Here is a 12,282-nt window from a genome sequence, read left to right as displayed (position 1 = left end):
GTCACCATCGATCGGCTTCATTCCAACGCTATTCGAAACATGATTGAGACTATATCTTTGTGTTATGAGTACTGTCTTCCCTTGATCCTTGACATTTTTGCCTCTATTCTCTATATAAAAAATGCCACTCTCGGGGTTCCGCCAGAGAGGCGCTTTTACTACCTCTCTCCCTGCCACGGCTATAAGCTCTTGTATGAGCTACCAAATAAGATTCCCGCCTGGAAGCGAGATTATTTTGTGGTCCATAACCCCGAGGGGTGGCCCTTCCCAACTTCTTGGAGGGGCGCCATCTAGGACCCCGAAACTTGGAAAACAATGCTGTCCTGGGCATCAGTAGATTTCCTCTGTTCGGACTACCTGACCGAGGAGAAGCTCGTGCAGGCCGGCCTGAGTCCGGGTAGGTTGTCTTTTTAGGTCGCGTAGTACCTTGTAGTAATATTGTGTATATACATGTACTCTGTTCTTTACCGAACTGATATCTTGCAGTTTCTTTTTTGGCAGCCATGTCTGGTGTTGATTCACGCCGCCTCCTCTTGAGCAACTAGAAGCGCAAAGTGAAGAGGTCACGCCCCGACCGGACCTCCACCTCTAGGGGTACCGAGTTCAGGTCTGTTGAGCCAGACTTCACCTCTCTGCCGCCTGAAGTTCTGTCGCCTCCATCTGAAGGAGGTGCTGGCGGGGCCAGCCTTGAGGAGGGCGAGCTCCCGCAGCAAGGGGTGGTACCTCCTGGTCCTTATTAGTCGTTTCCCTACCCGCGGTTCCCAGTGGGGAACTGGGAGGGTGTGAATGATTTCGTTGTGGCTTGACAGAGGAGCTGAAGGGCGATCTACAATGAGGAGGTCGCTAAGTGGGGGGCGATGGAGCCTAGAGATCTTGCCGCGCTCGCCGCCTCTTACTGTATGGTGGTAAGTGGTCCTTCTCTTCTTCTCGTCTTTCGCTTCCTTTTGCTGTCTTTTGACTCCAGTCTCTTCTTGGCAAGTGAACATGGCCATCCACGCTATGGTCCTCTAGATGCACGTCCATTCCGGTGACACTCACAACCAGAAGGTCATCGTTCAGAAGCTCTAGGGCGAGCTCGACCGGACTCGGGGCGAGCTCCTTCACACTCGCAAGGGGAGCGAGTCGTAGGAGCTGCTCGTCTGAGACCAGGAGGCGCAGATTGCCAGGCTTTCTGAAGAGAGCACGTGCTACAGGGAGGAGTTGTCGAGGGTGGCAGCGGAGAGGGAGCTCCTTCGCCAATAGGTTTAGGACTTGGAGTCTACTCTTCTGGACCGAACTCGGAACTTCGACAACATGGTGGAGGCAGAGCGGGAGAGAGCGGTTTGGGACTTCAAGGACTCCCAGGAGTATCATGACCTCTAGGTGGAGTATGGCTCAAGCTTGTACCGCTCCGGATTCAAGCACTGCCGCTGGTTGGTCCGAAAGAAATTTTTCGGGCTCAACCTTGATGGCATCACCATGAAGGGTCTGTCTCCCGAGACGGCGGACTAGGCGGAGGAGGAAGAGCCTGACTCCCCGGAGGATGAGGACGAGGTGGACCCCTAAGGCTGGCGGCGTTGGTTTTCTGCTCTGATTTATGGTGGCTCCCGGGTGCCATAAACCCGGTCTTGAAAAGATCTTGTTGGGCGGTTGTGCCCTTTTTACTTTCTACTAAACTTTCTCAAGCTGTTTTGCTCATTTTATTTTTGAAATGGTAATGAAATTCCTTCCTTTCTCTTCTAAGTATGGTGTGCTCCCTTTATTTTTGCTAAAGCGATCTCATCACTCGAGCTTTTAGAGCTACATGCCCGAGCTGTCCTTTAACGTATGAGGCATCTCTATGGTGTACCGCAAAGTGATTAACATGTGTGTCCGAAGAAGGCGACGCTGGAGATTTGCAAATGGAGAAATCACTTTTTGCGATTTGTAGTTTGTGAAACTGCAACCCTAGTGATTAACCTCTGTTTTTCCGGTGGTGCGAACAGTCCATATTTGATTTGTGATTGTTTAAAATCGAAATTATTAATTTCAGATCTTTCATGAATTAACTCTTGATTGAAAATCAGTTTCGGATAGTTTCGGACTAGATTGGACCAAAACTGTTTGGACCGAATCTGGGGTTCAAAAAGGACTGTTTTCAGTCCATTTTTCTCCCTCTTGAAGTTCCAAATCTGATGTTCAATTACAGGGATTAATTCGGCCCACTTGTAAAGCCCAATTTTAAAAGGTTAAAACTGCAAAAGCCCACTCTTGTGAGAAAAGCTGTATGGGCCGAATTGCTATCTGCGATTCATTCCATACACCTAGTAGACATTAAATGTTAATGCTATGTTTTTAAATGGGCTATTCAATGGGCTTTACAGTAGTTAATTGATTGGATCAATTCTTCCTTTACATGTGATGTTTGGAAGTTTGATGTGCTGCGACCATGGGCCATAAGCACTTTGCCCATGATGACTCGTTAGTGGCTCTTGCGCACACCATGGCTGAATGCACATCATTGCCATGGTGTCCCTTGAGGTCATTGGATGACCCCTCTTTACTTGGTGGGCCCCACAACCCTGAAAAGGGATGCGCACAGAAACCCTTGCCGATTAAGGCCCACCAGAAATCTGACTTTATAAAAGTCAGTGGGAGCCACTCTGGTTTGACCTAAATTAGAACTAGGGCGTAATTTTGTTCCCTCCAGCAATAATGAGTGAATGTGATAAGGAGATCCATATGATGGAATCTCTAAAGGCCTTCCGTCATTAGCACAATGATGGGTCTTTCAGTAATGAGGAAACGCACCATAAAATTAGGCTATCCATTTGCTGTTGGATCTGTTAGAGTGTTTCACAAGATGATAGGGGCGTCATAGACCGATGTGGGAGGGGCTTCACCAGAAAATGGAAACTCTCTCACGGTACCTTGGCGTAACCTGAATATGATGGGTGTGCACTCACTAGACAGAAAGGTTTACCTGAAAATGGCTTTGAATCTTGTCTAACAGAGGCCAAAGGGAAACTCATAGGATGAGTGGAAATGATCCATCACAGAAAGGTGGTGGGGTTATGCAGCTGAAACAGTTGGCTTCACACACCCTATGTGATTTCCCACATTTCCAGAGACATTTCGTCGTTTCCGTCACTGAGATTCGAGGGAAATCTCAGAGATGAACAAAGGGAATGGAACATAGATTAAAAACCATATCTATATAGGAAACATGAATCAAACTAAGGTTCTGGAATAACGTCTTTGCTGTTTTATCAGAAAATGGCAACTGTCAATTTGCAAAGCTTCTAGACGATAACAAGCTTAAGGGCCCAAACTATGCCTACTGGTACAGAAATCTTATGCTGGTCCTAACTTTGGAAAAGTTAGATAAGGTGGTGAAAAATCCTTCCCCGGAGCGTTTGGGTGATAGGGCTTTTGACGCCCGTAGGAGGGACTACCAAGATTGGGAGGATAAGAACTCCCTAGCCCGTTGCTTTGTCATTGCCTCACTAGACAACTCAATACAGAGGCAGTTCAATCAGATTGAACTAGCCAAGAACATATTGGACAGTCTAAAGACAATGTATGAAGAGTAGAACCGTTCTACTCGACCGAAGGTCCTGAAACTGTTCATGACCGCGCAGATGTCCAAAGGGCAGAAAGTTCATGACCATTGTCTTCGGATGATGGGCTACATTAATGAACTCGAAGCTCTTGGATCCGGTCTAGATCTTGGTACGCAAGTGGATGCCATCCTCAATTCTTTGCCCTCTTCCTTCAATGCGTTCACAATGAACTACAACATGAACAAGCTGAATGTCAGCGTCCAAGAACTCAGCAATATGTTATAGAGGGCCGAGGATCTACTCAAAAAGGATGAGCCTGTGGATATGCTTGCTGAAGCTAACAAATCGGGCAAGAAAAAGAGAAAGGCAAAGAAGCCCCAGAAGAAAGCTGCCAAGCCCAAGAAGCAGAAGAAGAACAAGGCATCTGATGTTTGTCACTTCTGCAAGCAAACCGACCATTGGAAGAGGAACTGTCCTGCCTACTTGGAATCTAAGAAAGGTAACATTGAAACTTGTGTCATAGAAACTAATATGTTAGTTACTTCTGTGTCCGGGTGTGTTGACTCTGAGGCTTCAACTCATGCGTGTAGCTCACTATAGGGGTTCAAAGTTAGTAGAAGATTGAGTGAAGGCGAAGTGACACTATTCTTGGGAACGACTGCAAGTGTTGCAGCTGCGGCAATAGAAACCGTAGAATTAGTATTTAGAGAAGGAGTGCTTGTACTTAAAGATTGTCTTTATGTACAGAACTTGAGAAGAAATTTAATTTCTATTTCTAAACTGTGTGCTGATGGATATACTATTTATTTTAGTAATATGATTACTGTTAAACGGAATAACAAATTCATCGCATGTGGGGAACTGGAGAACGGTCTCTATGTTCTACATCCTTCTCTGGAAACTAACTTAATTGAAACTATGTCGGTCGAAAATCCCAAGAAAAGGAATCGTGATACAGTAAATCCCACGTGCTTCTGGCATTACCGACTTGGCCATATCGGTGTTGACCGAATCACAAGGCTGTTTAAGGATGCTTCTTTGGATTTTCTAACCGTAGAAAATCTTTCCACTTGTGAGCCTTGCCTTTAAGGTACGATGACTAAGCGGCCATTTGACGGTAAGCCTAAAAGATCTGCAGGCACACTTGACCTAATACATACTGATGTATGTGGTCCCCTGAGTGTTAGGACATGGAATCAACACGTGTATTTCATCACCTTTACAGATGATTTTTCACGATATGGTTACGTGTACCTAATGAGACACAAGTCTGAATTCTTTGAAAAGTTCAAAGAGTTCAGACAGGAAGTCGAGAAATAGTTAGGGAGAGAAATTAAGGCCCTTCGATCGGATCGAGGTGGCGAGTATCTCTCTGACGAATTCAGGGACTACTTAAAGGTCAGTGGGATAGTGTCACAACTAGCTCCTCCTGCTACACATCAACTCAATGGTGTTTCAGAGAGGAGGAATAGGACCTTGTTGGACATGGTCCGGTCACTTCTCGTACGCTTAGAATTACCCACATCCTTTTGGGGATATGCATTAGAAACTACTATCTACGTGCTGAATCGGGTTCCAACCAAATCGGTTCCGAAAGCTCCATATGAACTATGGACCGGAAGGAAGCAAAGTGTAAGACATTTGAAGATTTGGGGTTGTCCTGCACATGTTAAAAGAACAAGTGCGAACAAGTTGGAGTCCAAAACCAGTCGTTGCCTATTTATAGGCTACTCAAAAGATTCAGTGGGTTATCTATTCTATGACCCAAGTGAGCAGAAAGTGTTCTACAGTCGAAACGCCCAATTCTTAGAAATCGAATACATCCTGGACACCCATCGTCAGGAAATAGTTCTTGATGAGGAGAGATCAGGAGCAGTGGGAGATGTCCTACAAGTTCCAGGTAGTGACCAACCTAGAAGATCTACTCGGGTATCCAGACCACTAGTCCGATATGGTTATGACCAGGATAGTTACCTGGTGGAAGCCTTGACTAGTGAGGAGGATCCTGTAACTTATGCGGAAGCTATGTTAGACATAGATTCCCAGAAGTGGGTGGAGGCCATGATAGCTGAGATGGACTCGACGGAGACCAATGGAGTCTGGACTCTGGTAGATCCACCCTCCAGGGTAAAAGCAACTGCTTGCAAATGGAACTAGAAGAGGAAGAAGGGCCCCGATGGCAGGATTGAGACCTACAAAGCTCGATTGGTGGCGAAAGGGTACACTCAGAAAGAAGGCATCGATTATGAGGAAACCTTTTCGCCCATGGCCATGCTTAAATCCATTAAGATCCTGCTAGCTGTAGCAGCGTACCATGACTATGAGATTTTGCAGATGGATGTCAAAACCGCGTTCCTGAATGGAGATCTTGGTGAAGATATCTACATGCAGCAGCTGAAAGAATGGTAGGATCCATCTAATGGATGCCACAAAGGTTGCGGAATGGGTGGGCGAATCTCAAAACTTTTCCTACCTTCTCCCAACTAGGAATCACATTCCCTAACTTTAGAATACAATATTCGAAGATCTTACTTGAACCATAATCAAACCAGATCTGTACCAAAAGACAAATGGGAGGAATATACCTGATCCGGAGAAGCAGTATCTCCCAAAGTTGGTGTTCATGCCCAAAGAATGCACCAAGAACCGTTCATACTAAAGATGACATAGCTGTGGATGGAACAGAACCAGCAGGGTGTGTCCTACACACTGGATCCTTCACAAGAATCCTCTGGAAACACTAAACACTGAATCCTTTTAGTCTTTGTTGCAAGACTAATGTCAAGAACAGATTTCTTGACTTTATTTTTTTGCAAAGATCAAATCTTGGAAGGGTAGATGGCGGCGGCAGGAGGAGAACTCCAAGAGCGAAAAAGGGCTGAACTATTTCTTCTTCCTTTTTTGGAGTATGAATGAGATCCTATCTCAAATCGCAGGAGATATCCTATATCTCTTCAAAAAGGTGGTTCGAAATCTGATGATTTCTCTCTCTTAGGGTTTCTCCTCCTTTCTTCTTGATTAAGAAACCTCCTAATGTGGAGTTATCCCAATCCAAATCAGTATTTGGATAGGGGATTATCATAATCCTATCTGCAGATAAAGTTAGCTTACTCCTGATCTTATCAGGAGGTTACCAGATTCAAATCTAATTTGAATTTGGTCTCCAAGAGTAGATAAGGCTAAAGGCCCAATCCTTTTACTAACATTAATCTCAGATTCGCCCCATGGATGGGTGATCATATCAGCCCACCTCGAAATGGGCTTTCGGCCCATTAAGTGTTCAGTGTCTAAATACTTTCCAATCTACTGCCCAGTTGGGCTTCTTTGTATGGCGTGGGACCCAAGCATTGATCTACACACCAGCCAAATGGGTTCAGCCCAGCCTTTAATACAAGGCCCAGCCGAATTCACTGAAAAACTCAATGAACCCATTGAGTCCATCACATGGACCCTATGGGCCCAACACTTACATTAAGTGGTCCCTGGGCCAAGCCATCTTATAAAAACCTAGGGACTGTGGGCAGGTGCAACATTAGCCCATCAGGTATTATCCTAAATGGTCTTACACTTAACCTTTCAGCCCTTCATGACCAAGCACTGCCCGACAAGAGAGGACCTCTCCCTCGGCTACAAGGAACAGTGCCGCACTCTCCTCTCATATGGATCCCGGGAATTAAAACCATTTGCAAACAATTTGAAACCGTATATATATATATATATATATATATATATATTAATTTTGCAAAACAAAATTCCAACGATTGAAATCAACTGCCGGCAGTTTGGTTTCCATCAGAGAGAGTGCATTCCCGATCGTTACCCTTTGTCCGACAAAGTGGCTGATTCTATCACTATGATCACCCACTCAGATGAATTCTCAAACTGCCCCAACATACCCAGGTTTTGATCCCCATCTAAGGATCTCACTGTTTGGCATATCAAAGACAGCCTAATCCGACACCTAGTGAAGTGTCATAATCGAGTCTAGGGGTCAGGTGTAACTTTCCAGTTTTGCCCATCTGTCTCCAAGGTCCAGGGCAACACTGGAAATCTGGTCCAGTTCAAGGATTCAAGTAATCCCATACTACATGTGCCTCGGGTCTTACCCTGGTGGTTGAGATAGGCCATCCCAACACTTGGTGGCACACCAGTATCAGCCTTGGCAGGATTAATCTCCCAGACTTATCCAACGGTTGTGAACATTTAAAACTAGCACGAATCTCTATAAAAGTCCAGTTTTAGGGTTTTGCACAGAATTAAACCAAATAACATGAATCAAACATGCACTTTATTTATTTCCACTAAATAACAAAAGTACATCAAATCGGATTGAAGCTAAGGGCATACAAAACTGTCTAACAGCTCCCACTTGCACTTAGGTCCAATCTGGTATAAGCCGGAGTCCCATACTTTCCACGTGTTTCTCAAATACCTTATGTGTCAGTGGCTTAGTCAATGGGTCTACCGCATTATCCGCTCATGCTACCTTCTGAATTAGGACATCCCCTCAACCAACGATCTCCCGCAGTACATGGTACTTTCTCTCGATTTGCTTTGACTTCGAGTGAGCCCGAGGCTCTTTAGCCTGGGCGATCGCTCTATTGTTGTCACACAACAACGGGATGGGTGATGTGCTGGATGGAATCGCTCCCAATTCGTGTATGAACTTCTTCATCCACACGGCTTCCTTGGCAGCTTCACTTGTGGCAATGTACTTGGCCTCGGTTGTGGAGTCTGCAGTGGACCCCTGTTTGCTGCTTTTCCAGCAAACAGTACACGATCCTATCATGAAAACATACCCAGATGTAGACTTTCTATCATCTGGATCCGACTGGAAATCGGCATCGGTATACCCTAGAACTTGCAGTGAACTACCATCGAATACCAGACAAAACTCTTTTGTCCTTCGAAGGTATTTGAGTATGTTCTTCATAGCAGTCCAATGCTCCTGTCCTTGGTTTGGTTGAATCTGCTTACCACACTCACCGTCTAAGCAATGTCTGGGCAAGTGCACAGCATGGCATACATGATGCTCCCTACGGCTGAGGCATAGGGAACGTCTCTCATGCTCTCAATCTCCTCAGAAGTCTTGGGAGACATCTTCTTAGAGAGAGTGACTTCGTGCCTGAAAGGAACGTTTCCTTTATTGGAGTTCTCCATGCTGTATCTTTTGACAATTTTGTCAATATAAGCAGCCTGGGATAATCCAATTATCCGCTTCGATCTATCTCTATAGAGTCGAAGACCCAGAATGTATGAAGCTTCTCCAAGATCTTTCATGGAGAACTGCTGTGATAGCCATACCTTGACCGAAGTCAACATTCCTACATCATTCCCAATGACTAGGATATCGTCCACGTACAACACCAAAAAGGTGATCTTATCCCCACTGGATTTCCTGTAAACACAGGGCTCATCCGGATTCTGCTCAAAGTCAAACATTTTGACTGCACAATCAAAACGGATGTTCCAACTCCTAGAAGCCTGCTTAAGTCCATATATGGATCTATTGAGTTTACATACCATGTGTTCCTGACCAGCAGCAATGAAGCCTTGCGGCTGCTGCATGTGGATATCTTCACTAAGATCCCCATTCAGGAACGCGGTTTTGACATCCATTTGCCAAATCTCGTAGTCATGGTACGCTGCTACAGCTAGCAGGATCCTAATGGATTTAAGCATGGCTACGGGCGAAAAGGTTTCCTCATAGTCGATGCCTTCTTTCTGAGTATACCCTTTTGCCACCAAATGAGCTTTGTAGGTCTCAATCCTGCCATTGGGGCCCTTCTTCCTCTTGTAGATCCATTTGCAACCAATTGCTTTTACCCCGGAGGCCGGATCCACTAGAGTCCAGACCCCATTAGTCTCCATTGAGTCCATTTCAGCTCTCATGGCCTCCACCCACTTCTGGGAGTCTATGTCTAACATAGCTTCCGCGTAAGTCACGGGATCCTCTTCACTAGTCAAGGCTTCCACCAGGTAACTATCCTGGTCATAACCATATCGGACTAGTGGTCTGGATACCCGGGTGGACCTTCTAGGTTGGTTATTACCTAGAACTTGTGGGACATCTCCCACTGCTCCTGAGCTCTCCTCATCAAGAACTATTTCCTGACGATGGGTGTCCAGGATGTAATCGGATTCTAAGAATTGGGCATTTCGACTGCAGAACACTTTCTGCTCACTTGGGTCATAGAATAGATAACCCACCGAATCCTTTGGGTAGCCTATAAACAGGCAACGGCTGGTTTTAGATTCCAACTTGTCCGCACTTGTACTTTTAACGTGTGCAGGAGAACCCCAAATCTTCAAGTGTCTTACACTTGGCTTCCTTCCGGTCCAAAGTTCATATGGAGTTTTCGGAACTGATTTGGTTGGAACCCGATTCAGCACGTAGATAGCAGTCTCTGATGCATATCCCCAAAAGGATGTGGGTAATTGTGAGCATACGAGAAGCGACCGGACCATGTCCAACAAGGTCCTATTCCTCCTCTCTGAAACACCGTTGAGTTGAGGTGTAGTAGGAGGAGCTAGTTGTGACACTATCCCATTGTCCCTTAAGTAGTCCCTGAATTCGTCAGAGAGATACTCGCCACCTCGATCTGATCGAAGGACCTTAATTTCTCTCCCTAACTGTTTCTCGACTTCCTGTCTGAACTCTTTGAACTTTTCAAAGGATTCAGACTTATGTCTCATTAGGTACACGTAACCATATCATGAAAAATCATCTGTAAAGGTGATGAAATATACGTGTTGGTTGCGTGTCCTAACACTCAGGGGACCACATACATCAGTATGTATTAGGTCAAGAGTGCCTTCAGATCTTTCAGGCTTATCGTCAAATGGCCGCTTAGACATCTTACTTTGAAGGCAAGGTTCACAAGTGGGAAGATTTTCTACGGTTAGAAAATCCAAAGGACCATCCTTTACCAGCCTTGTGATTCGGTCAACCCTGATATGGCCAAGTCGGTAATGCCAGAGGCACGTGGGACTTACTGTATCACGATTCCTTTTCTTGGGATTTTCGACCGACGTAGTTTCGGTTAAGTTAGTTTGCAGAGAAGGATGTAGAACATAGAGACCGTTCTCTAGTTCCCCGAATGCGATGAATTTGTTATTCCGTTTAACAGTAATCATATTATTAAAATAAATAGTATATCCATCAGCACACAGTTTAGAAATAGAAATTAAATTTCTTCTCAAGTTCTGTACATAAAGACAATCTTTAAGTACAAGTATTCCTTTTTTAAAAACTAATTCTACGGTTCCTATTGCCGCAGCTGCAACACTTGCAGTTGTTCCCAAGAAAAGTGTCACTTCACCTTCACTTAACCTTCTGCTAACTTTGAACCCCTGTAGTGAGTTTCACGCATGAGTTGAAGCCCCGGAGTCAACACACCAGGACATAGAAGTAACTAACATATTAGTTTCTATGACACAAGTTTCGATGTTACCTTTCTTAGATTCCAGGTAGACAAGACAATTCCTCTTCCAGTGGCCGGTCTGCTTGCAGAAGTGACAGACATCAGATGCCTTGTTCTTCTTCTGCTTCTTAGGTTTGGTAGTTTTCTTTTGGGGCTTCTTCGCCTTTCTCTTTTTATTGCCCGATTTGTTAGCTTCGGCAAGCATAACCATAGGCTCATCCTTCTTGAGTAGATCCTCGGCTCTCTGCAACATATTGTTGAGTTCCTGGACGCTGACATTCGGCTTATTCATATTATAGTTCATTGTGAATGCATTGAAGGAAGACGGCAAAGAATTGAGGATGGCATCCACTTGCGTGCCAAGATCTAGCCCGGATCCAAGAGCTTCAAGTTCGTTAATGTATCCCATCATCCGAAGACAATGGTCATGAACTTTCTGCCCTTTGGTCATCTGCGCGGTCATGAATAATTTCACGACCTTCTGTCGAGTAGAACGGTTCTGCTCTTCATACATTGTTCTTAGACTGTCCAATATGTGCTTGGCTAGTTCGATCTGATCGAACTGCCTCTATATTGAGTTGTCTAATGAGGCAATGACAAAGCAGCGGGCTAGGGAGTTCTTATCCTCCCAATCTTGGTAGTCCCTCCTACGGGCCTCAGAAGCCCTATCACCCAGACGTTCCGGGGCAGGATTTTTCACCACCTTGTCTAACTTTTCGGAAGTTAGGACCAGCATAAGATTTCTGTACCAGTCGGCATAGTTTGGACCCTTAAGCTTGTTATCGTCTAGAAGCTTTGCAAATTGACCGTTTTCCATTTTCTGATAAAACAGCAAAATCATTAGTCCACAACCTTAGTTTGATTCATGTTACCTACATAGATTTGGCTTTTAATCTATGTTCCATTCCCATTTGTTCATCTCTGAGATTTCCCTCTTTTCTTAGTGATGGAGACGATGAAATGTCTCTGGAAATGTGGGAAATCACATGGGGTGCGTGAAGCCAACTGTTTCAGCTACATAACCCCACCACCTTTCTGTGACGGATCATATCCACTCATCAAATGAGTTTCCCTTTGGCCTCTGTCAGACAAGGTTCAGAGCCGTTTTCAGGTAAACCTTTCTATCCAGTGAATGCACACCCATCATATTCAGGTTACGCCAAGGTACCGTGAGAGAGTTCCCATTTTCTGGTGAAGCCCCTCCCACATCGGTCTATGACGCCCCTATCATCTTATGAAACACTCTAATAAATCCCAACAGCAAATGGATAGCCCAATTTTATGGTGTGTTTCCTCATTACTGAAGGACCCATCATCGTGCTAATGACGGAAGGCTT

This window comes from Nelumbo nucifera, chromosome 1 (assembly GCF_055504915.1).
Source record: "Nelumbo nucifera cultivar China Antique chromosome 1, China Antique-T2T, whole genome shotgun sequence".
Taxonomy (NCBI): Eukaryota; Viridiplantae; Streptophyta; class Magnoliopsida; order Proteales; family Nelumbonaceae; genus Nelumbo; species Nelumbo nucifera.
Note: the sequence above shows the minus strand (reverse complement) of the source record.